The sequence below is a fragment of the Panthera leo genome, chromosome C1, assembly GCF_018350215.1.
Source record: "Panthera leo isolate Ple1 chromosome C1, P.leo_Ple1_pat1.1, whole genome shotgun sequence".
NCBI classification, from domain to species: domain Eukaryota; kingdom Metazoa; phylum Chordata; class Mammalia; order Carnivora; family Felidae; genus Panthera; species Panthera leo.
This window is the reverse complement of record NC_056686.1, coordinates 197,589,354-197,611,488: the sequence shown is the minus strand read 5'-3', so window position 1 is coordinate 197,611,488 and position 22,135 is coordinate 197,589,354. Positions and strand designations below refer to the sequence as shown.

The 22,135-nt window shown below is 34.2% G+C and overlaps 1 protein-coding gene across 2 annotated transcripts in view; it reads right to left on the bottom strand.

The window, feature by feature from the left end:
* SPAG16 (sperm associated antigen 16) overlaps positions 1-22,135 on the bottom strand; it is a 1,016,770-nt gene that overhangs the window by 373,599 nt on the left and 621,036 nt on the right. The gene's annotated exons all lie outside the window — the stretch shown is intronic.

Here is a 22,135-nt window from a genome sequence, read left to right as displayed (position 1 = left end):
GAAGCCACAGAGAAGACAAGACTCTGAGGTAGTGATTCAAAAAATACATCTTGTCAGAAAACAGGACAATAATATGTCATAATTCTTACTCTACATTGAATTAGGGAGTAACAGAGAAGTATAATAGTTGTTTATGTTCAGATAAGCAGTATATATATCCATAACTTTGATTTATTGTAAATAAAATAAGGTAACCTACATGGACATATGTATATGTGTATCACATGGAGATACCTCTATCTCTATCTATATAGTATATCTCAGCATTATACATATATAAAATATCTCCATTGTCCTCTAATTTTCAAATGGCCTGAATAAAAATCTCAGTTCTGCCTCTAATACCATGGATAACATCAATTACCTAAGCCGCTAGGCCACTGAATTATTTCTTCAGCTGAATGAACCTCCAGGTATGAAATCTGCAATGTATACGAACACAGACCAGTGCTGCAACCATGATTCTATGGTTCTAACTCCATAGTCTAAATGACTAGGATACACTTCTCACTTCCATTACACTATTTTTCCTCTAGTTATCCATTCAATACCTAATATTTTAGAAAACAGAAAAATATAAAAATGAAAAGTCACATCATATTTCTGAAAGGAAAGAATGAAAGCACCTGGTCTATAGCACATTAACTCCTACCTTGGTATGTTTGGGTTGCTATAGCAAAGCACCACAGACTGGGTAGCTTATAAATAATAGATATTTATTTCTCAAAGTTGTAGAGGCTGGGAGTCTGAGATCAGGGGCCAGCATGGTTTGGTAAAGACCTTTTTTTGGCCCTCAGACTTTCTGTTGTATCTTCACATGATAGAAGAGGCCAGGGAGCATTGTAACGTCTTTTATGAGATCTTTTGTAAGAGCACTAATCCCAAGTGTGAGGGTTCCACCCCTAAGACCTAATCATCTCCAAAAGGCCCCATCTAATAATACTATCACTTCGTGGGGTTAGAATTTCAAAATATGAATCTTAGAGCAATACAAATATTCAGGTCATAGCATTTCCTTTATGGAGTTGAGTGTTCCTAGGGAAAAGAATGTTGGTCAGTGACCCAATTCAACTTCCTTGTTAACTGAACATTTGGATATATAAACTATTGATATTTTCTAGGAAGAAGAAAATTCATCTGTAAAATGTACTTCACAGGATGTTCTAGGTAAGGGTCAACTATAGAACCCAGGATCGATGAGGCTTAGCTCCCTGGAAAATGTGATGTCAATGATCCAAGTATTGGAGCTATTAAATGGAGGTGTTTCATAATTTAAATGTTTCTAGGGCATGAGGTTATCTCAAGATCTCTATTCAGTAACCTTATCTACAATTCTTGGCTAGAAGTACGTGTCTAATGTGTTTATACAGGACCTGGGTAGCTGCCTTTGGTATGTCAGACCCCCTCTCTCTACTTTGAGCTTTTATTCATATTATTTAGTAAAACTTCATACCAGGTAAGATCTCTGATTCTTGTTAAATCTGATTTAAAAATCCATTCTTTTATGTTAGTTGACTATCCTTAAGAGATTTTTATGTTAACAAGTATACATTTTAAGACATTTTTTTAAACACACTATATTAAAAAGTAAAAACAGGCTGCATTTCATCATAACTGCCCTATAACAAAAGTGGATATGAAGGCCCTTTTTACTGCTGAACACTTTGATGGAATAAGAAATTTAGAGGAGAAACTTAGAAGTCCTGAATCTACATACTGAAGGAGCTCACTGCATAACAGTGAAAATTGATTAGTAATGATCAAAGTGATATCATAGTAAAAATACAAAATTTTATAATTTTACTAAATAAAAAAAGATAACTCTGTGGACTCCAGCCAATAATTAATAGGTAAACAGGTAGATAACAAAGGCAAGATAATTAGTTGGCATCAGAATTCTAAAAAAACTACATACAAAATAACGTACCAGTAGAATAGCATTTTAAAATAATACAGGGAAAGAAAATGTGAACCATGGATTTTATAGTCAGCTAAGTTTTCATTCAAGGATCAACAGTGAAAAGTAGTTTTATATTCTCAAATCCAATTAAGAGATGAATGGGGACACTTCAGCAATAAGAATACTGGTGAGCTTTTAATATATTTAATTGTAGATTTAACACTAAAAACTGAGGTGAATGGTGAAATAATAATGTTTTATGATATATGCTACATCGTATGTGTTGTATGTTCTGACAGAGTAGAAATAATGCAACTAAAAATGAGATGAGAAGGGAGAAGGAAGAGGGAAGTTACTGTTGTGTAGGCAATAGGTTGGAGTTAAAAGTATGTCATCAAAACCACAAATAACATCGCAACATGTTAAAAAGAAAAGCAGGGAAATTTAAAAATTTTAAAAATAAGTAAAAAGTCTACAGAACAAAAATACAGTCTTTCTTAAACACCAAAAGAAATATTTTTTAATAAAAAGAGCCCCCAAACCACTTCACATACCACAAGTATAGAAAATACAATATACATAGTAGTTATTATATAAAATAATAGAGTTACAATAAAACATTTCACATATGAATAAATGTGAATGAATCGCTTAACTCATCTATTAAAAGGAAATGATTTTCAATTTGGCTGACAAAGCAAAACCCAAATATATTCTGTATACAAGACATACACTTAAAATAATTCAGAAAGGCTAAATATAAAGAGATGGGCAAATAAATACCTGGCTTCTAGAAAGAATAATAAAGCAAAGCCAATACTAATATCAAATAAAATAAACTTTGCACTGTGTTAAATGTGGGAATTATTGTTTTTAATGCTAAAAGCCTCAGTTCACAGTAAAGTTCTAACAATTGTGAATATCTATGTATCAAAATAACACAGCAATGCCTTTGTAAGCAAAAACTACAAGAGATATAAAAAGACATAGAAAAAAAAACATATTAACTCTAGGAAATGTTAATACATCAGAATTAGTGTGAGATAAATCAAGTAGACACAAGGACAGGATACAGAAGTCCTAGAGAACCTAACCAGTAAGGTAGATATTATGTTTATACAGAAATTTACACCCAGGAAAATAGTGATTGTACCTTCTCAGGCACTCATGGGACAACCATAAAATCTGATCATATATTAAGTCACAAAAATAAACTTCATAATTAAAATTTGTACACAGTAAAGTTCTAATACATAAAAAAAAAACTAAAAATTACATAAAATTTTTAAAAAGACTAAGAGGTCATTTTAACTAGAAAAACCAAAAAGTGTTTATTAAACAATTCTTGAGTGAATGTGGAAATACAAAATAAAATCAAAGGACATATTAGAAAGAATAAAAATGAAAACACTAAGACACATACATGTACATCTGTGTATGTGTGCTATATATACATGAGACATGAAGAAGCAATCAAAAAAATTATATAGTCTTAAACACTATCCAAGAATATGCCTGAATTAGTTAATTAATTAAATCCTCTGCTTAAAAATATAGAGCTATAAATTATAAAAGAAACTAAACCAACAGAAAACACAAAGAAGGTAAATAGAATTTAATCAGTTCTGACTTTTAGAATGTTAATGTTTAAGAGACTCAAAAAAAGAAGAAAGGAAATAAATAAAACAAATAAGAAAGGGTAGAAAATCCTACAACTGAACACAAACAGAAATAAATGACCCAACATATTTCAAATAAATAACATTTGAATAAGTAACGCCAACTAATGGGAGATGGGGGGACATCTAACTCCAAAAACTGTTAAACACGGTAGTAGTTGGGTTGTATGCCTTCAGGCTAAAGAAAAAAAGAACTCTAAACAAATATTGAATACTAATTAGTACGCTTTCTTTCCATCAAGGCCTGGGTTAGTAATAGTGAAACTATTTTCTGTACATTATAAGATTGAGCATATAAGTAAATATATTATAAATATGGGGATTATATTTGTCATTGGTAGAGAGAAGAGTTTTAAACATGGAAAATGAGGAAAATAGAATGAATTCTACCAGTGAACTGGAACTAGAGGTATCAGTGTGAATCCATAGTTTTTAATATGGCTAGTTAGCTGTATAGATGGATACAGGTAGGGGTGTGTGTGTGTGTGTGCGTGCGCGTGCATATATTCATCTTTATAGCTATTTCTAGCTCTGTTTTCTGAAAAGGACAAGGAGCAATGATCCCCTAGTAGGAGAGCAAGTAGAACAAGTAGAACCCAGATCTTGATCTCTAATAACATTCTCCATTAAAAGGAACTGGGACTTCTAGAAAAAAAGGCTGATTCCAACGTTACAACAAAAAAAGTACAAGATGAGCCTGAAATCTCTTGTGCTAGAAGTGAGGGAGGTGTTTAGAGAAGAATGTGGACATGTCAAAAGGGCACTGTGGCCACCATGAAGGAGCTTTCATTATCCAAGAATGGAAAAATTTTAGTATTAAACTAAGGACATAAGAATTATAACTTACTGAATAAAATAGAAATACATGAATTCACTTTGATATAAATTTGAAAAACAGGGAAGAAGGGAAAATTCTTCCTTTTAGTAGAAACCCAACTGATAAATGAAGAACTAGATGGAATTAGGAAATCACCATCAATAACCATCATAATAATAATTACTAAAAGTGAGAATTATCACTGGATGCTAAAATGAGTAGATGAATTTTTTAGAAGGCACAGAATATTTTCAGTCTCAAAGTAACAAAATATTTATTAATTAAAAAGTGAAATAAACAACTCTATAGTAGATTTAGCAGAGTCCAATGATGAAATCAACGTCACCAGTAATGATATATATATATATATATATATATATATACACACACACACACACACACACACACACACACACACAACATGTGCCTCCTGATATAATTCCCTGAAAAGATCATTACTTCTGAGGTATTCTTTTTAAAGCTTCATAAGGTGAATCTAATCAAAAAGAAATACCAAACAAACCCAAACTGAGGGACATTCTATGATAACTGGCTTGTACTCTTTCAAAATGTCAATACTATGAGACACAAAAAAAGAATAAGGAACTATTCCAGATGAAAGGAAACTAAAAGTACAACTGAATGAAAACACATGATCCTAAATTTTCTTTTGTTATATAGGCATTATTGGGGCAGTTGGACAAATTTGAATAAGGTCTGTAGATTAGATAATTGCATCAATATCAACTTACTGATGTGGATAATTTTCCTACAGTTGTTTAAGAAAATACCCATGCTGGGGCACCTGGGTGGCTCAGTCGGTTAAGTGTCCGACTTCGGGTCAGGTCATGATCTCATGGTTTGTGGGTTCGAGCCCTACATCGGACTCTGTGCTGACAGCTAGGAGCCTGGAGCCTGCTTCAGATTCTGTATCTCCCTTTCTTTTTTTTTTTTTTTTTTTTTTTTTTTTTTTTTTTTTTATTTATTTATTTATTTATTTTTTTTTTATTTTTTTTATTTTTTAATATATGAAATTTACTGTCAAATTGGTTTCCATACAACACCCAGTGCTCATCCCAAAAGGTGCCCTCCTCAATACCCATCACCCACCCTGTCCTCCCTCCCACCCTGCCCTCCCTCCCACCCCCCATCAACCCTCAGTTTGTTCTCAGTTTTTAACAGTCTCTAATGCTTTGGCTCTCTCCCACTCTAACCTCTTTTTTTTTTTTTTTTTTTTTTTTTTTTTTCCTTCCCCTCCCCCATGGGTTTCTGTTATGTTTCTCAGGATCCACATAAGAGTGAAACCATATGGTATCTGTCTTTCTCTGTATGGCTTATTTCACTTAGCATCACACTCTCCAGTTCCATCCATGTTGCTACAAAAGGCCATATTTCATTTTTTCTCATTGCCACGTAGTATTCCATTGTGTATATAAACCACAGTTTCTTTATCCATTCATCAGTTGATGGACATTTAGGCTCTTTCCATAATTTGGCTATTGTTGAGAGTGCCGCTATAAACATTGGGGTACAGGTGCCCCTATGCATCAGTACTCCTGTATCCCTTGGATAAATTCCTAGCAGTGCTATTGCTGGGTCATAGGGTAGGTCTATTTTTAATTTTCTGAGGAACCTCCACACTGCTTTCCAGAGCGGCTGCACCAATTTGCATTCCCACCAACAGTGCAAGAGGGTTCCTGTTTCTCCACATCCTCTCCAGCATCTATAGTCTCCTGATTTCTTCATTTTGGCCACTCTAACTGGCGTGAGGTGGTATCTGAGTGTGGTTTTGATTTGTATTTCCCTGATAAGGAGCGACGTTGAACATCTTTTCATGTGCCTGTTGGCCATCCGGATGTCTTCTTTAGAGAAGTGTCTATTCATGTTTTCTGCCCATTTCTTCACTGGGTTATTTGTTTTTCGGGTGTGGAGTTTGGTGAGCTCTTTATAGATTTTGGATACTAGCCCTTTGTCCGATGTGTCATTTGCAAATATCTTTTCCCATTCCGTTGGTTGCCTTTTAGTTTTGTTGGTTGTTTCCTTTGCTGTGCAGAAGCTTTTTATCTTCATAAGGTCCCAGTAATTCACTTTTGCTTTTAATTCCCTTGCCTTTGGGGATGTGCCGAGTAAGAGATTGCTACGGCTGAGGTCAGAGAGGTCTTTTCCTGCTTTCTCCTCTAAGGTTTTGATGGTTTCCTGTCTCACATTCAGGTCCTTTATCCATTTTGAGTTTATTTTTGTGAATGGTGTGAGAAAGTGGTCTAGTTTCAACCTTCTGCATGTTGCTGTCCAGTTCTCCCAGCACCATTTGTTAAAGAGACCGTCTTTTTTCCATTGGATGTTCTTTCCTGCTTTGTCAAAGATGAGTTGGCCATACGTTTGTGGATCTAGTTCTGGGGTTTCTATTCTATTCCATTGGTCTATGTGTCTGTTTTTATGCCAATACCATGCTGTCTTGATGATGACAGCTTTGTAGTAGAGGCTAAAGTCTGGGATTGTGATGCCTCCTGCTTTGGTCTTCTTCTTCAAAATTACTTTGGCTATTCGGGGCCTTTTGTGGTTCCATATGAATTTTAGGATTGCTTGTTCTAGTTTCGAGAAGAATGCTGGTGCAATTTTGATTGGGATTGCATTGAATGTGTAGATAGCTTTGGGTAGTATTGACATTTTGACAATATTTATTCTTCCAATCCATGAGCAGGGAATGTCTTTCCATTTCTTTATATCTTCTTCAATTACCTGCATAAGCTTCCTATAGTTTTCAGCATACAGATCTTTTACATCTTTGGTTAGATTTATTCCTAGGTATTTTATGCTTCTTGGTGCAATTGTGAATGGGATCAGTTTCTTCATTTGTCTTTCTGTTGCTTCATTGTTAGTGTATAAGAATGCAACTGATTTCTGCACATTGATTTTGTATCCTGCAACTTTGCTGAATTCATGTATCAGTTCTAGCAGACTTTTGGTGGAGTCTATCGGATTTTCCATGTATAATATCATGTCATCTGCAAAAAGCGAAAGCTTGACTTCATCTTTGCCAATTTTGATGCCTTTGATTTCCTTTTGTTGTCTGATTGCTGATGCTAGAACTTCCAGCACTATATTAAACAGCAGCGGTGACAGTGGGCATCCCTGTCGTGTTCCTGATCTCAGGGAAAAAGCTCTCAGTTTTTCCCCGTTGAGGATGATGTTAGCTGTGGGCTTTTCATAAATGGCCTTTATGATCTTTAAGTATGTTCCTTCTATCCCGACTTTCTCAAGGGTTTTTATTAAGAAAGGGTGCTGGATTTTGTCAAAGGCCTTTTCTGCATCGATTGACAGGATCATATGGTTCTTCTCTTTTTTTTTGTTAATGTGATGTATCACGTTGATCGATTTGCGAATGTTGAACCAGCCCTGCATCCCAGGAATGAATCCCACTTGATCATGGTGAATAATTCTTTTTATATGCTGTTGAATTCGATTTGCTAGTATCTTATTAAGAATTTTTGCATCCATATTCATCAGGGATATTGGCCTGTAGTTCTCTTTTTTTACTGGGTCTCTGTCTGGTTTAGGAATCAAAGTAATACTGGCTTCATAGAATGAGTCTGGAAGTTTTCCTTCCCTTTCTATTTCTTGGAATAGCTTGAGAAGGATAGGTATTATCTCTGCTTTAAATGTCTGTATCTCCCTTTCTTTCTGCCTCCTCCTGCTCATGCTCTGTCCCTCTCTGTCTCTAAAAATAAATAAACATAAAAAAAATTAAAAAAAAAGAAAATACCCCATGCTTTTAGGTATTTGAACTATTTGTGGGTAAAAGGATATTATGCTTATTATTAATTCTCAAATGTTTTGGAAAACCATATATGCATATGTATATTCAGAAAGAGGTAAAAAGATAAAGCAAATACAGTACAAATGTTGACACTTAGGGAACCTGAAGTGTATATTGTATTATTCTTGTAAATTTCAGTAGGACTGAAACTATGTTTAAATGAATGAATCACTAAATACATGAATGGATGAACAAATAAAACCTTTTCATCATGCTCACTACTTCCATTTATTTCAAGTCTACCAAAGTCTTAGCCTGGATTATTGTTTCTCTACCCCCTTTCAGTCTATTCTCAACAAGATAGCCAGTGTAATCCTCTGAAAGTATAAATCAGATCATGTCACGGCTCTGCATATAGCTTTACTGAGGACCCTGGCCCTTTTCACACTGCACTGAAATAACTTGTTCACATATCTTTTCAACCACTAAACTATAAATTCCATAAGAAAAGTACGGTATTTTATTTATGCTTGCCTCATTTCCCCCTACACACCCATCCGAAGACTGACACTCCATAAATGTTTATTTTGTGAAATGAATCTATTTAACCCCAATTATGGGGAAAACACATGATCATGCAATTGCTACAATTTTCACTTACTTTACAAGTTTATTAGATGTTTTATAATATTACCTTAATTTGATTCACGCTGCTTTGATCAAACTTATTTCACTCTTCTTATTGCAGGAAAATGATACAGGGCTTCTGACTTTAGAGTTCCACTTAGAGTCTTTCTCTGCTGCCTGATCTATTTGAAAGTCTTTTCATGGCACAGAAATGTTCTCCCTGTTGACAATTTCTCCAATCTTTAAATAAGTAGTTTCTGATTCTTTGTATAAAAGAAAAAGGGTGTCCTGTGTAATGGATATTTCTGTTCTTAAGGCTTAGATTATTCCAGGAGAAGAGAAGAAAAGGACCATAGAATATTTGTCTATTCATTGTCTTTGTATCTCAACTTTCCCAAACCAGAAACCCTTCCTATACTTTCAAAGTACCTTAACATTAAAAAAAAAAAAAAAAAATTATAAACTTAAGGATTTTATTTTTGTCTTTTCTAAATTCCTTGTTTTCTTATAATTTTAGGATTTGATTTTTACCAAGGGCTTACAACCTGTGATATCCCTAGATTTTGTCAAACTGTGAATCTAGTTGTATCTTCCAGATGACTGGGGCACTTTAAATTCTCCCTAGCTTTGCTCTAGATGATAGAAACACATCGTCCTCTGGCAAAGTCTCCCTTTTTTTCTCTAAACTGGCCCAGGCTCCAAGCAGCTGTTTTCCTGCTTCTCTTTTACTGATACAAGTGATCATTATATCTCCTCAGTATGCCCATAAATTTTCAGCTCCCTATTATTCATTCTGCATTTCATGGCTGTGTTCACTTGTAACTATTGACAAAAATGATTAATTATGGAAGTAGCAACAGATTCACCATTTGCAAAATATATGCTATCACTAATGACGCATTTGGTATGGGAACATAAAGAACTAACTCTTGAAGATTCTGTTTCTTTAATGCTGGACAAAGTGAGACACATAAGTCCCACTTAGACTCAAGCCAAGAGGGGTAGAGTAAAGCCAAAAGAGCCACTCTTCCTCCTTGCTTAATTTCTGTGGAATATTCCTGGACCTTTTGCCTTGTCCATCAGACAAGAGCAACTTGATTAAAGGTTTCCACTTGGCTTAGTGTGGGTCCCCCACTAAACACACCCTGAGAGAAATACTTTGAAGGTCACCTATTTAGGTTGTGCACCCAGAAAGCACACACAAGGGAATGGGAAAAGTGAAACAAAGAAGAGAGAAGGCAGTAAAGGGTGTGTTATGGCTGCACTGTGAGCAGCTTGGACTAGGACCCTGAGGTCCCACCAAGGACCCAAGAGGAACCATATAAAACATGCTTCAGAATTGTCCCATAGGGGGACAGGGACACCAAGCTATTTATCCACTGACTTCTATTTGTCCCCAAGGACATGAACTTGAGCCTAGTAAACTGTGGCATCTAAGAAAAACCCTCAGAGAAGGAAACCTCAGAGATATGAAGATGGAACCCTTGAGGTAGGAATTTGATAATGGCCCTGGGAACTGTCCAGCAAGGCTGCAGGTGAATAAGAGGTTATGGGGCACGACATCAATGGCATCTGCTACAGTTTCCTAGCATTATTTTAAAGGCTGACCCAGTATAAATGCATCATCTCTGAGCACAGAGCTGTTCAGTGAACACTTGTAGAATCAAATTCACTTGAAAAGTATAAATCATTTATAGAAATCTTTGTGTTTTTTAGTAGTGATTTTAGACTTCAAATTCATAGCCATGGCACTATAAAACCAGCACTTTATATAATACATATAAAAGAATACACAAATTGATAAAGGTTATTTGCAAGGTCAACCTATAATTCCAAAACAATGAATAAAAATAAATGTGTTAAAATTATGTTTTTCTTTTATTTTTTCCTTTCTCAGTAACTAATTTGTTTCCTCTTTGATGGTTTGGATTAGCAGGAAAAGGCTAGGAGTCAAGTATGAGTGAGTCTTCTTTGTGGAGTTTTTCCACATGTTCCAAGCTCCTGTTCATTTTCTCATTCTTTTTCATGTGTATGCATATGGGTGTATTTTCTTCTTTTTTCTTAACCACATCCTCCGTCCTGCTGTTATTCTAGTCCAAGCTGCTGCCATCTTTTGTAGGTGAAATACAATGGCCACACATGATTTTTTTGTCTATCATTGCTTTTCCCTTTAGACTCAAAACTAAAGAGTTAGAGAGTTTGCTCAAAACTTTCTAATAACTTCCAGTTTCACCCTAAATAAGGACTAAAGTCACCAAAATTACCTACAAGGTTACATAACTTGCCTTCACTCTTCCTACTCACCAGCACCTCTCTGGCCTCATTTCATATTTTCAAACTGCTGTTCCCTTCACTCATCCACCCCAGTTACTCCCTGCTTGTTTCTTAAACCCACACTGGACATGCTCCCACCCTAGAGTTCTTGTACTTTTGAGTTTTTTCCTTTGGAATACTCTTCCCCCAGATATCTATAGGGCTCCCTCCCTGTCTTACTTAGGACTGTTCAAATTATATCTTAATGCTATTACAATATCCCTCTTCCCCACCAGTGAAAGACTTCTTACTATACTTCTCTGATATTTTTTTCATCTATAACATGTATCAACATCTAACATACTAGTTACTCTTTTCATTTATTTTTTTATCTGCCTCTCTCCAAAAATCTCCCCCTAGCCTAGATTTTTGTTTTGTTTTATATTTTAATTAATATATCTATAGAACTTAGAATAGTGCTTGCTGTATATTAGGCATTCAATACTTACATGTTGATTGATCACATTACATTCAATACTAGACAGTTGGGTGTTTATATCTATACATATGATTTTTTTTTGAATAGCAAAATTCCTTTTCACATATAACATAGAAATAGTAAAATTATTCAGGATCTCAGAACAAGTTATTTCAATTTCACTGCATCAGAGATAAAGAGGATTCTTACTGAAGAATACTGTTTAATATATATTAAAATTTTGTCAAATGCACATTAAATTAAAATCTTGTTTTGAGGCACTGAATGTGAAATTATAATTCAATATTAAGATATATGTAGTATCCACAAAGATGCAGAAAGAGACTAAAGTATGAAAACGCATTAAGAAATACTAATGAACAACCTAATGCCTGTTTGCTAAGCTGGGAATCCTATTCAAGCTTTAGCACGTATCAGTCTGCAGCTTTGCATCATGGAATAGTGAGTGACCAGGAAAAGGCAAAGAATATATTTCCTACATTCCTCACCATTTTCCCAGTGACCCTTAGTCCTATGTTCTCTATGAACTAAGTTCTCTATGAACTAAGACCCTTAGTTCTGTATGAACTAAGACATTAATAGAAGTGTGGTTCAAATCCCATGAGCCAATGCAAGATGTACAATGCATATGCATGACTTCTGCCTTGGCAATTCTATGCTGTATTCCTCACAAAGTCATCATCATTTTCTATAATCAGGTACTATAAACTCCAAAGAATAAATACAGAAAATATGGGGGAAGACATGCACTGTTGAGTGTAATCTGAGAACTGAAGTACAATAGTGTGCTAGTTCCCTCTATCTCAGACCATTATCCAACCATGGACAGATGCCACAAATCCCAGAAAATAGCTGGGAAGAAAGTAGGGAAACTGGAGGGTGATATTACAATATAGGTATGTGTATATACGTATGTGTGTGCGTGTATGTGTGTGTGTGTGTATGTGTGCATAATACTAAATATATTTACATATATTTATTGTATATAAGGATATACAATATGATGTATAATTACATATTATGCTACATATAATATATAATACTTAGTTAACTAAAGAACACAGTTAATCATTAATTGTACCATTAAGAGAATCACAAAAAATTCCAAGAAGCACTAATTTCCCAAGACAAAGAAAGGAAAATAGAAATAACTGAAATTTAGCCAAAAAATTAACTATTTTAACTATTTTGAATTTAAAACAAAGAAACCAGTTAGCCAAACTAAATTTTAAAAAATTGTCCAAAATTCTATGCTAGATAATTTAAACATCCAGTATATGGAGAAATTAATGTCAATGGTAGCCTATATATCAGATATGCTTACTAAATATATAAAACATTTCAATTGTCTTAATAGTTATATAATTACATATTAAAACATTGACAAGAGAATTTTAACCTATCTAATTACTAAAATCAAAGTGACAAGAGCCTAGGCACTCATCGAGTGTTGGAGGGAATACATAAATAGCTATGGTTAACATTTTATATAGAGATTTATATATTTTATATATGATTTAAATGCTTTTTAAAAATGTAGATTACAACACATATAAATATATATCAATGAAATAAGATGATGAGTGTGAAAAAAAGGCACCTGCATGGATGTTTTCTGAGCCTCGCTTAGAGTTCCAAATACTTAAAAAGTAATCCAGGGGCGCCTGGGTGGCTCAGTCGGTTAAGCGTCCGACTTCAGCTCAGGTCATGATCTCACGGTCAGCGAGTTCGAGCCCCGTGTTGGGCTCTGTGCTGACAGCTCAGAGCCTGGAGCCTGTTTCAGATTCTGTGTCTCCCTCTCTCTCTGACCCTCCCCTGTTCATGCTCTGTCTTTCTCTGTCTCAAAAATAAATAAAACGTTAAAAAAAATTTTTTTTTAAAAAAAGAAATCGAAATAACCATTAGTACGAGATTTTCCAAGCAAACAGTGATACATCTATTTAAATAATTATAATGTATCCATGATACATCAATAATGATAATGAGAATATATACATATTTATATTTGAAATATTCAAGATACATTACCAAGTGAAGACAAATTAGCTTATGCATTACTAGGTATAGTACAATCCTGCTATTATGACTATAGGAATTTTACTTTAAACAATATCTATAGAATGCAGAACATCTTTTTTTTCTTTAGTTATCTTTAGGGTTTTTTGTCGTATTTTTGAAAAGTCCACACTTTCTATCTTGAACAATATTCTACTTGTGTAATATAGAAATAAAAAAAGATTTATTTTTTTTTTAATTTTTTTTAAACGTTTATTTATTTTTGAGACAGAGAGAGACAGAGCATGAACGGGGGAGGGTCAGAGAGAGGGAGACACAGAATCTGAAACGGGCTCCGGGCTCTGAGCTGTCAGCACAGAGCCGGACGTGGGGCTTGAACTCACGGACCGCGAGATCATGACCTGAGCCAAAGTCGGCCGCTTAACCGACTGAGCCACCCAGGCGCCCCAAAATAAAAAAAGATTTAAAAGCAAGAACTGATTGAACGGTGGCATAACCCCTCCTTGAAGTAGATGGAACTTTAACCAGATATCCAAACTCCAAAGATATTCAGCATTTAGAAAGACAGGGATTTGGAAATCAGCAACAAGAGACCAAATGGGAAATAAAGGGAGAGAGAGAGAGAGAGAGAGAGAGAGAGAGAGAGAGAGAGAGAGAGAATATGAGGCTGATTGCTTTAAGAACACTCAGGGAGACTTCCCTTTTAGAATCAAGAATTTATGTTGTATACTACACAGTTAGGGTCTGTTTCATAGCTCTATATTCTCTTTCATTGATTGTGTTATCAATTTTTGTTCAGTTTTATAGTAATTTTTAAAAGTTTATTTATTTTGAGAGAGGGCGAACATAAGTGGGGAAGGGGCAGAGAGAGAGAGTGGGAGAGAGAGAATCCCAAGCAGCTCCACACTGTTAATGCAGAACCCAACGTGGGGATTGAACTCTCTCACCATGAGATCACGACCTGAGCTGAAACCAAAGTCAGACGCTTAACTGACTGAGCTACCCAGGTGTCCCAATAATAATATTTAATTACAGTTTAATGTCTAGTAATCTACTTCTCCTTACCAATCTTTCTTGATATTATTTTCTCAGTTTTATCAATTGTTCTTCTAGATATAAAAGTTAGCATCACTTTGTCAATTTCCCAAAACAGTCAAAGCAAAAACATTATCAGGATCTTCCTTAGAATTTCATTAAAGCTATACATTACTTTATAAAGAAGTTAAGTGATACGTTTGTCTATTTTGATTAAAATACCTGGAATATCTTTACATGTATGTCAGCGGTTATTTACCTCTCATTATTATGTAGTTTTATTATTATATATTACAAAATTTTGTTTATAGAGCATATTTTTTGTTTAAGTGGTGAATTTGCATTTTTAACTTTTGTTTTTGTTCTGCCAGCAGAGAGGAAACCTACTGATTTTTTTCATTTAATTGTATTGGTCTACCTTTATGACATTTTAATTGTTCTACAACTCTGAGTTGTTTCTTGGTTCTTCAAGATTCCTAAATAGGTTATTGGAAATAATTATCTTTTCATCTCTCCCTCTGTATACATATTTTTTTCTATGTTACTGAAATGCTAAAATAATAAATAATAGTGAGGCAAAGGCAAAAACAGGTCTCAGTACAGTTTGTTACTGACTTTCCCAAAAAATCAGGTTTTAGATCAACAAATTCTATTTCCCCCCCATTAAATTATTCTTTAATCTTTATTATTTGCTATTTGCTATTTTAGTTACTTTCATTGTATTATTACTAATATTGTAAAGTGACTTTATTTTTAGTTTTTTTTTTAACAACAATAAAATTATTTAACACTATGACTTTCTCCTAAGTATATTTTTGGTTGTTGCTGATAAATTGTATCATAAGGCAAACTGCTTATTGTAATTTTAAGACTTGGTTACTCTTTGGCCCATAAGTAATTTAGGATGAACATGCACACATATACGTGTTTAAGTATTAAGTGTTTTTCTCTGGTTTACAGGTCTTCAAACGTACTATGGTTCCTGGGTTCCTTTCCATTGTTGATTTATTCTTTCTTATTACATTCATTCAATATCTAATAAACCATCTTTATTGGTTATTTGGGTTTGATGTGTGTATTCTTTAGGGTTCATGAATGTAAGCAAAAGAAATTTATTGTGCTAACTACTACCCCCTCATTCCCTCAAAAGAGAAGAACTGAAAAAGTTTATAAAAAAATAAATACATACACACATACATACATACATACAAGAACTAAAGGGAACTAAGTAACAGTAAACACTGCCAAGTTCCTGAGAACATCTGGCTAAGACCCTTTCTCTGATAAATGTGGACTTTAAACCATACTTCAACAGGAAACAATTTCCTACTTGGTCCTCTGCCTTTGCATTATTCCCTCCAAATTCAAAGTTCTAGGTGGGCATGTCCATTTGCTAACTTCCCCAGAAACCACAAAAACAAACTAACCAATAAAAATGAACAACAACAAATAAACAAACAGCAAACAAACAAACAAACAAAAGCAGACCTTTTCAGCTCTGCCTCATGCTAAATTTCATACATTGCTGGTTTTCCCCTGGAAAAGAATATTTCTTGGATGCTAGGCAGTCAAATAAACAACAAATGTCCATTTTATTATATCTTTTACGGAACCTTATAATTACATTTTGTGGCATGACTAAATTTGAAATGTTTTTGCTTTTAAGTATAGAACACATAAGTGCTACAAACTGATGTTTCTGAATTTACATCAGTGTATTCAGAATCCAGTTAAGCTGTATATGTGATGAGGAAAGAGGGGGTACACAAGATAAGGTATCTTCTTTTTCAGTGTTTATTCCCCTATACTCAAAGTCTTGAGTATAATTAATGGTCAAAAATGACTATCTGGAATGTTCATGATTATCCATTAGAAATGTTACTTTAATTAACTGTTAATAATTTTCTGGTGCTGTAGAGCTGCATAACAAGAGGCGTAGTTTTACCTACCACTGATCATAACCACAGTAGGATGCCAGAAACACTTGCCAAAAAAATGCTGCATTTAATTTCTAGTTTCATCGATGGTACCTAAAAATTATAATTAACATGTAGTGCTACAATGAATACAAAGTTAAGACTAACTTGAAGTACAGCCAAGTCATCACTATTGAAGCCTTAATGGGTTGAATGTATAAAAGAATAAATAACAAGTGACAAGATTATTCCTAAGTAATTTCTATATGTTGAATTGAAGTTGGGGGACTACAATCAAGATAGGTCGAATAAACACTACAAGGATTGTGGAATTACAAATTGATGCAATGAATTACAGTCACTGAGTTCATGAAAGTGACAGCAATAGACAAAACACTGGGTAAAGCAGTGTGCAATGGAATTGTTCAATTTCATTAAGTACCATTTAACCCATCAACCAAAGAGACAGAACTACAAATCATGAGAAGACTTGCCACTAGCATTCTCAGCTACCAATCAAGGGAAAAATAACTTCATTTTTGACTTCCAAATACATACTCCCAGTGCTAACACTTTGACTTAATTATTACTTCAATTTAAAAAGAAATTGTTGAACTTTACAGGTGTCAAATATCATGCCTTACAACATACAACTAGAAAGTGACAGAATCTGGATTCAAACTGCATTCTATCTGACTTCAAATTCTATATTTTCTCTAAACTGTACTCAAGCCAGAAAGGGTAGAGGCAATGCACTGGGATTTCCTTTTGGTCAAACATACTCTATGATTAAGGTGCCATCAGTATTCTTATAGGATAACCCTCCCTCTTCTTCAATGTAAATAGGTCCCCAAATTAATTTTTCCCAAGAGATCACACCTAGGTTCTATCACATCTAAAAATGATGATATTCATGCTTCCCTTTGATTTTAACTTCGTACCAATCATCTATCCATCTAATTTCATGGCAATTTGAGAAATTGTCATTCAAGAGAGAGAATGAAAAAAAATCTGTTCAGTTTGGAATGTATTATATGATTTTAACTAGGTATTAAAATAAATAATTATGTTTTAGCATATATTTATCTTTACTCTTCCCTAAGAACATATATTATGATAAAGGAGACAAGATGATGAAGCTGAAATTTAGAGGGTTTTCATTTTATTTGGGACACTATCAAACTCAGTGTCATGGACAGATGCTTAAAAATGCCTTTCAATAATCAGGTTTTATTAATGTCATTAAATAAAATAGAGATAGCATGTAGCAGTAAAGCGACAAGACCTTTGATGCCAAAAGGAACAGGGTTGCAATCTTAAGATCACCACCATTATCTCTGAAAAATTTATTTAACATCACTGTTTTTTACTGTCTTCATCTATAATATGGTGAACATATTCTCTAACATGCAATATTGTTTGTGATGTTTAGATCATGTATCTAAAGTAACTGACAGAATATACTATTATTTTTCTTACAGCTATTATTAAAGAACATAAGAGGAACTGAATTGTCTATCCCTAAATTTCATACTCTCCTAGATGATAATTTCTCTACTAATAATATAAATACTTTCAAATTGATACAAATTACCCACTTAAGCAATGGAATAAAAATTGAGTAAACATATGGGGAAAAGTTTTTGAGCTCATGTTATTTTTATTCAAAGGATAAGATTTTAATGCTTGGTATTAAATTGTTCTAGGATTGGTCCCTCCAATCCTAGAATTCAATCCAATCCATACAATTCAATAAAACAGAATGCAGAGAGGGGTGTCTTAACTATGATAAGAGTGAACTGTTATTGAGAATATTCAACTTTTTCTAAGCATTTGGTTAGACATTTTACTTATTATTATGCCTACTTACAGCACAACTTTGTATCTTTATTAGATTAAATTTCAATGAACTACATGAAATATGGAGTTATTTTAAACCCATACAGAACTGAAATAATTACATAAAACTAATGTATATGTATGCTTCAGTTAGAAATACACAGTAATTAATTGTTGTTTCCATTGATATACAACATTTTTTTCAAAGCCTGGCTCCCATATACAAAAATAGTTTATCCACTGCTGGCCACTGTAATACTATTTACGTTAACTAAAAAGGATAAGAGGAAAAGCATGACATATTTGTGATATGTATACAAAGATTTTATGTTCTGTATATGAGATATATAAAGAAATGCAGTATTTTATAAGTTAAATCACAATCTTTTAAGATCTTATTACATTAAATTAACTTATTTAATATGATTGTTTTATTGTGTATTAAAATATAAATTTTTAATTTTTAGAAAACAGTGGATTTTTCAGGCAAAATGCTTTTCGCATAAAAAGAAAAACACATGATTAATGATTCCACCCCTCTTATCTCCCTTCCTTCCATCGTCTATTGAGCACCTATTATGCCAACAATTGCAAAATTAGAGAAGAAAGATCCGAGTTACATGATAGGACAGATATGAGTAGGCAAACACCTGTAACATATAACCTGCTATGAGAATCTAGAATATATTAAGTTCTTATACGTATCAGTCAATCTTCTACTTCATATGATTTTTCATAACACCTTTATGTATTGGTATTTCTACTATCCACATTTCACAAATGAGAAAATTGAGGCACAAAGATTTTAGATAATTATGGCCAAAGCCACACTGATAATAAGCAGCAGAATTTGGGTTTGAATCCAGTCAGAATGTGTGCTCCTGCTATGCTATACTGTCTGATATAACTACAAGATATTTTCGGATGTAAGCCCATGATTCATCATATAGAAAAACAATTAAGTACATTTATTTTCTCAAATGTATCTGCTTGTATCAAATTGCCTATATTTGAAAACTGCTGATTAGTTTATAAGGCCAATACATCAACCTCAGAAAATGAAAAATGCCTAGCATAATTTTAGCAAAAATGGCTCTGCATAACTGGTGGATGAATTTGAAAATCCAGTATCCAAATTGATAGCTACAGACCATTATACATGTTTTCCCTTAAGAGTTTTGTATCTGTGAGGCATCATTTGAAGCTCTAAGAGTTGCTAAATCTAAGCAATATATCTGACTTGTGAATCACTGAATTACTGCGTTAAGCCAATATTTTGGGAAATATAGGGATATTAAATCATCTTTTCTCACTGAAATGTCATTTTAACACTATTCTAATTTTCAGTGAGAACCAACAAAAATTAGAGGGCACAAAATAACAATATGGAGTTGAGGTTGGAGAATCAGCTTGTTTACTGATTCTGCTACCGACCAGTCGGCTGATCGTGGGCAACACATTTCACTCTTCTAAGCCTTTGTTTTCTTCAATTCCTAGTATATACAATAATGGTAATTCCAGTCAGCATTACAGTGATGGCACATGGGACATATCCAGTAGTGTTAAATCATAAAATCACCTTTTGAAATAATAAACTTTGGTACAAAAGGCCAAAACTCTACTTATATATAGCAATTACTACATTATTTAAAAAAATTTTTTTTACATTTATTTATTCTTGAGAGACAGAGACAGAGCATAAGTCGGGGAGGGACAGAGAGAGGAGACACAGAATCTGAAGCAGGCTCCAGGCTCCAAGCTGTCAGCACAGAGCCCGACGCGGGGTTTGAACTCACAAACTGTGAGATCATGACCTGAGCTGAAGTCGGATGCTTAACTGACTGAGCCACCCAGGTGCCCCTCCATTATTTTAAAATAGCTTATCTTTCTGTCTACATGGCTTTATATCTTTATTACCACTGCATAGTAATTAATAGACCACATGTTCACTGATGGCAGGGACTCTGTCCCAGTCAATAATCGAGAACCCAGTATGTTGCCTGGCACAAAGAACGTCAATAAAGATTACTAAATTGAATGTGTCTAAGGAATAAAACCTAGAGAGAGAAGGTGCAAGCTTGGCCTTTATGTCCATATTCTAGCTTCCAAATAATGCCAGGCTCCTCTGAGAGTTCACGAGATCCTATCGGGGGGAAACCAACAGGTGTGTGCAGGGTGCAGGCTGAACCACAGAGATGACGTTGGGCTGGGCACCAGACATGATCAAGCAATATAACTCCTTTGGTGAGTACTTAGATTCTCCACTTTACAGGACTTCACAGTCATCAGTTACTGGATCTTTTGGCTAAAGCTAAGTCAGGACAACATCAAATGCTGGACAAGAGCCTGTAGTTAGTCCAGGGGGCGAGGCATAGCCATCAAAGGCAGTCTCAGGCATGAATTCTCTATGTCTGATTCATCACAAGAGACAAAATGTCAGCAACTCTGCTGCCAGCCCAGCTCTGAACAACTCATAGAAGTATAACTCATCCTATCCTATGCTTTACTGTACAGTGAGCACATTCTTTAAAAAAAAAAAATCAAATGGCTTAATATTTTCAGTGGACTTGTGAATGACTAATAATCTCATTGCATTTATTTTAAATGGGCTTCCAAATCACTGATGTATATTAGGTTTTTTTCATGTCACTTTTTGAGAGGGCATTATAAGTTTTGATTAAATGTCCTATATTATATACATCATTTTCTGGCAATGTTCTAATCTTATTTTTCAATTTTAATATAATACTTTCACTGTTTCATAACTTTGAGAAAAAATACTTTCTGTATGTAGTCCTATGAAACAGAGCAAGTTCATGAGTTTTCAAACTGCAAGCTATTTAATAGCCTCCATTTGGTAATTATAGAGATTTATATCCCTCTCCTCATCTCCCACAAAATTCAGAGCTGATCTGTCTAGTTGACTTAGAGACTGACTTAGAGGTCTATACATTCATTATCCTTGACAATAAGCTGTTAGATTAGGTTAATGATTTAAGACTAATATATGTTTGGAAATGGGAGAAAGAGGTTTAAAACTAATTTATAGGAATATAATCCACTGGTCATTTTCATGTTTCATCAAAAAATATTTTAGAGGATGTCTCAATAGTAATTGATCACATTGAGGTGACAAAATGGGCTGTCCTTGTTTTACTAGGAAGAGAAGGAAGCTATTATCTCCTTTTCGGTTCAGACTTTCAGGGTAACCAGACAGTTTATCATTTATCAAAGAATTAAAATAATCTAAAAGTTCGAAAGAAGAAGTACACTGGCACAATACGGATGCAGCTAATGTTACAAGTCCAAAAATGTCACCCATCTCAGTATGTTGTGTACTATCACTTAGAAGATGGTATAGCTACCCTGGTTTTCTCTTTCAAAATCTTTTTTTTTTAATTAAAAAAAATAATGCTTATTCATTTTTGAAAGAGAGAGAAACAGAGAGTGAGTGGGTGAGGGGCAGAGAGAGAGGGAGACACAAAATCCAAAGCAGGCTCCGGGTTCTGAGCTGTCAGCACAGAGCCCAACACAGAGTTTGAACCCACGAACTGTGAGATCCTGACCTAAGCCGAAGTCTGATGCTTAACTGACTGAGCCACCCAGGCTCCCCTCTTTCAATATCTCTTAATATTCACCAACAAAAGTAAATTTATTTTTAACTCCTGCATGAACCATTGGGATATAAAATAGCAAATAATTTCATAGTATATTAACAACATATAACATGTACTTTTAAAATGCTATACAATTTTTTTTTAATCTAGTTTTTTCAAGGTTTCTTGGGTTTTAAATAA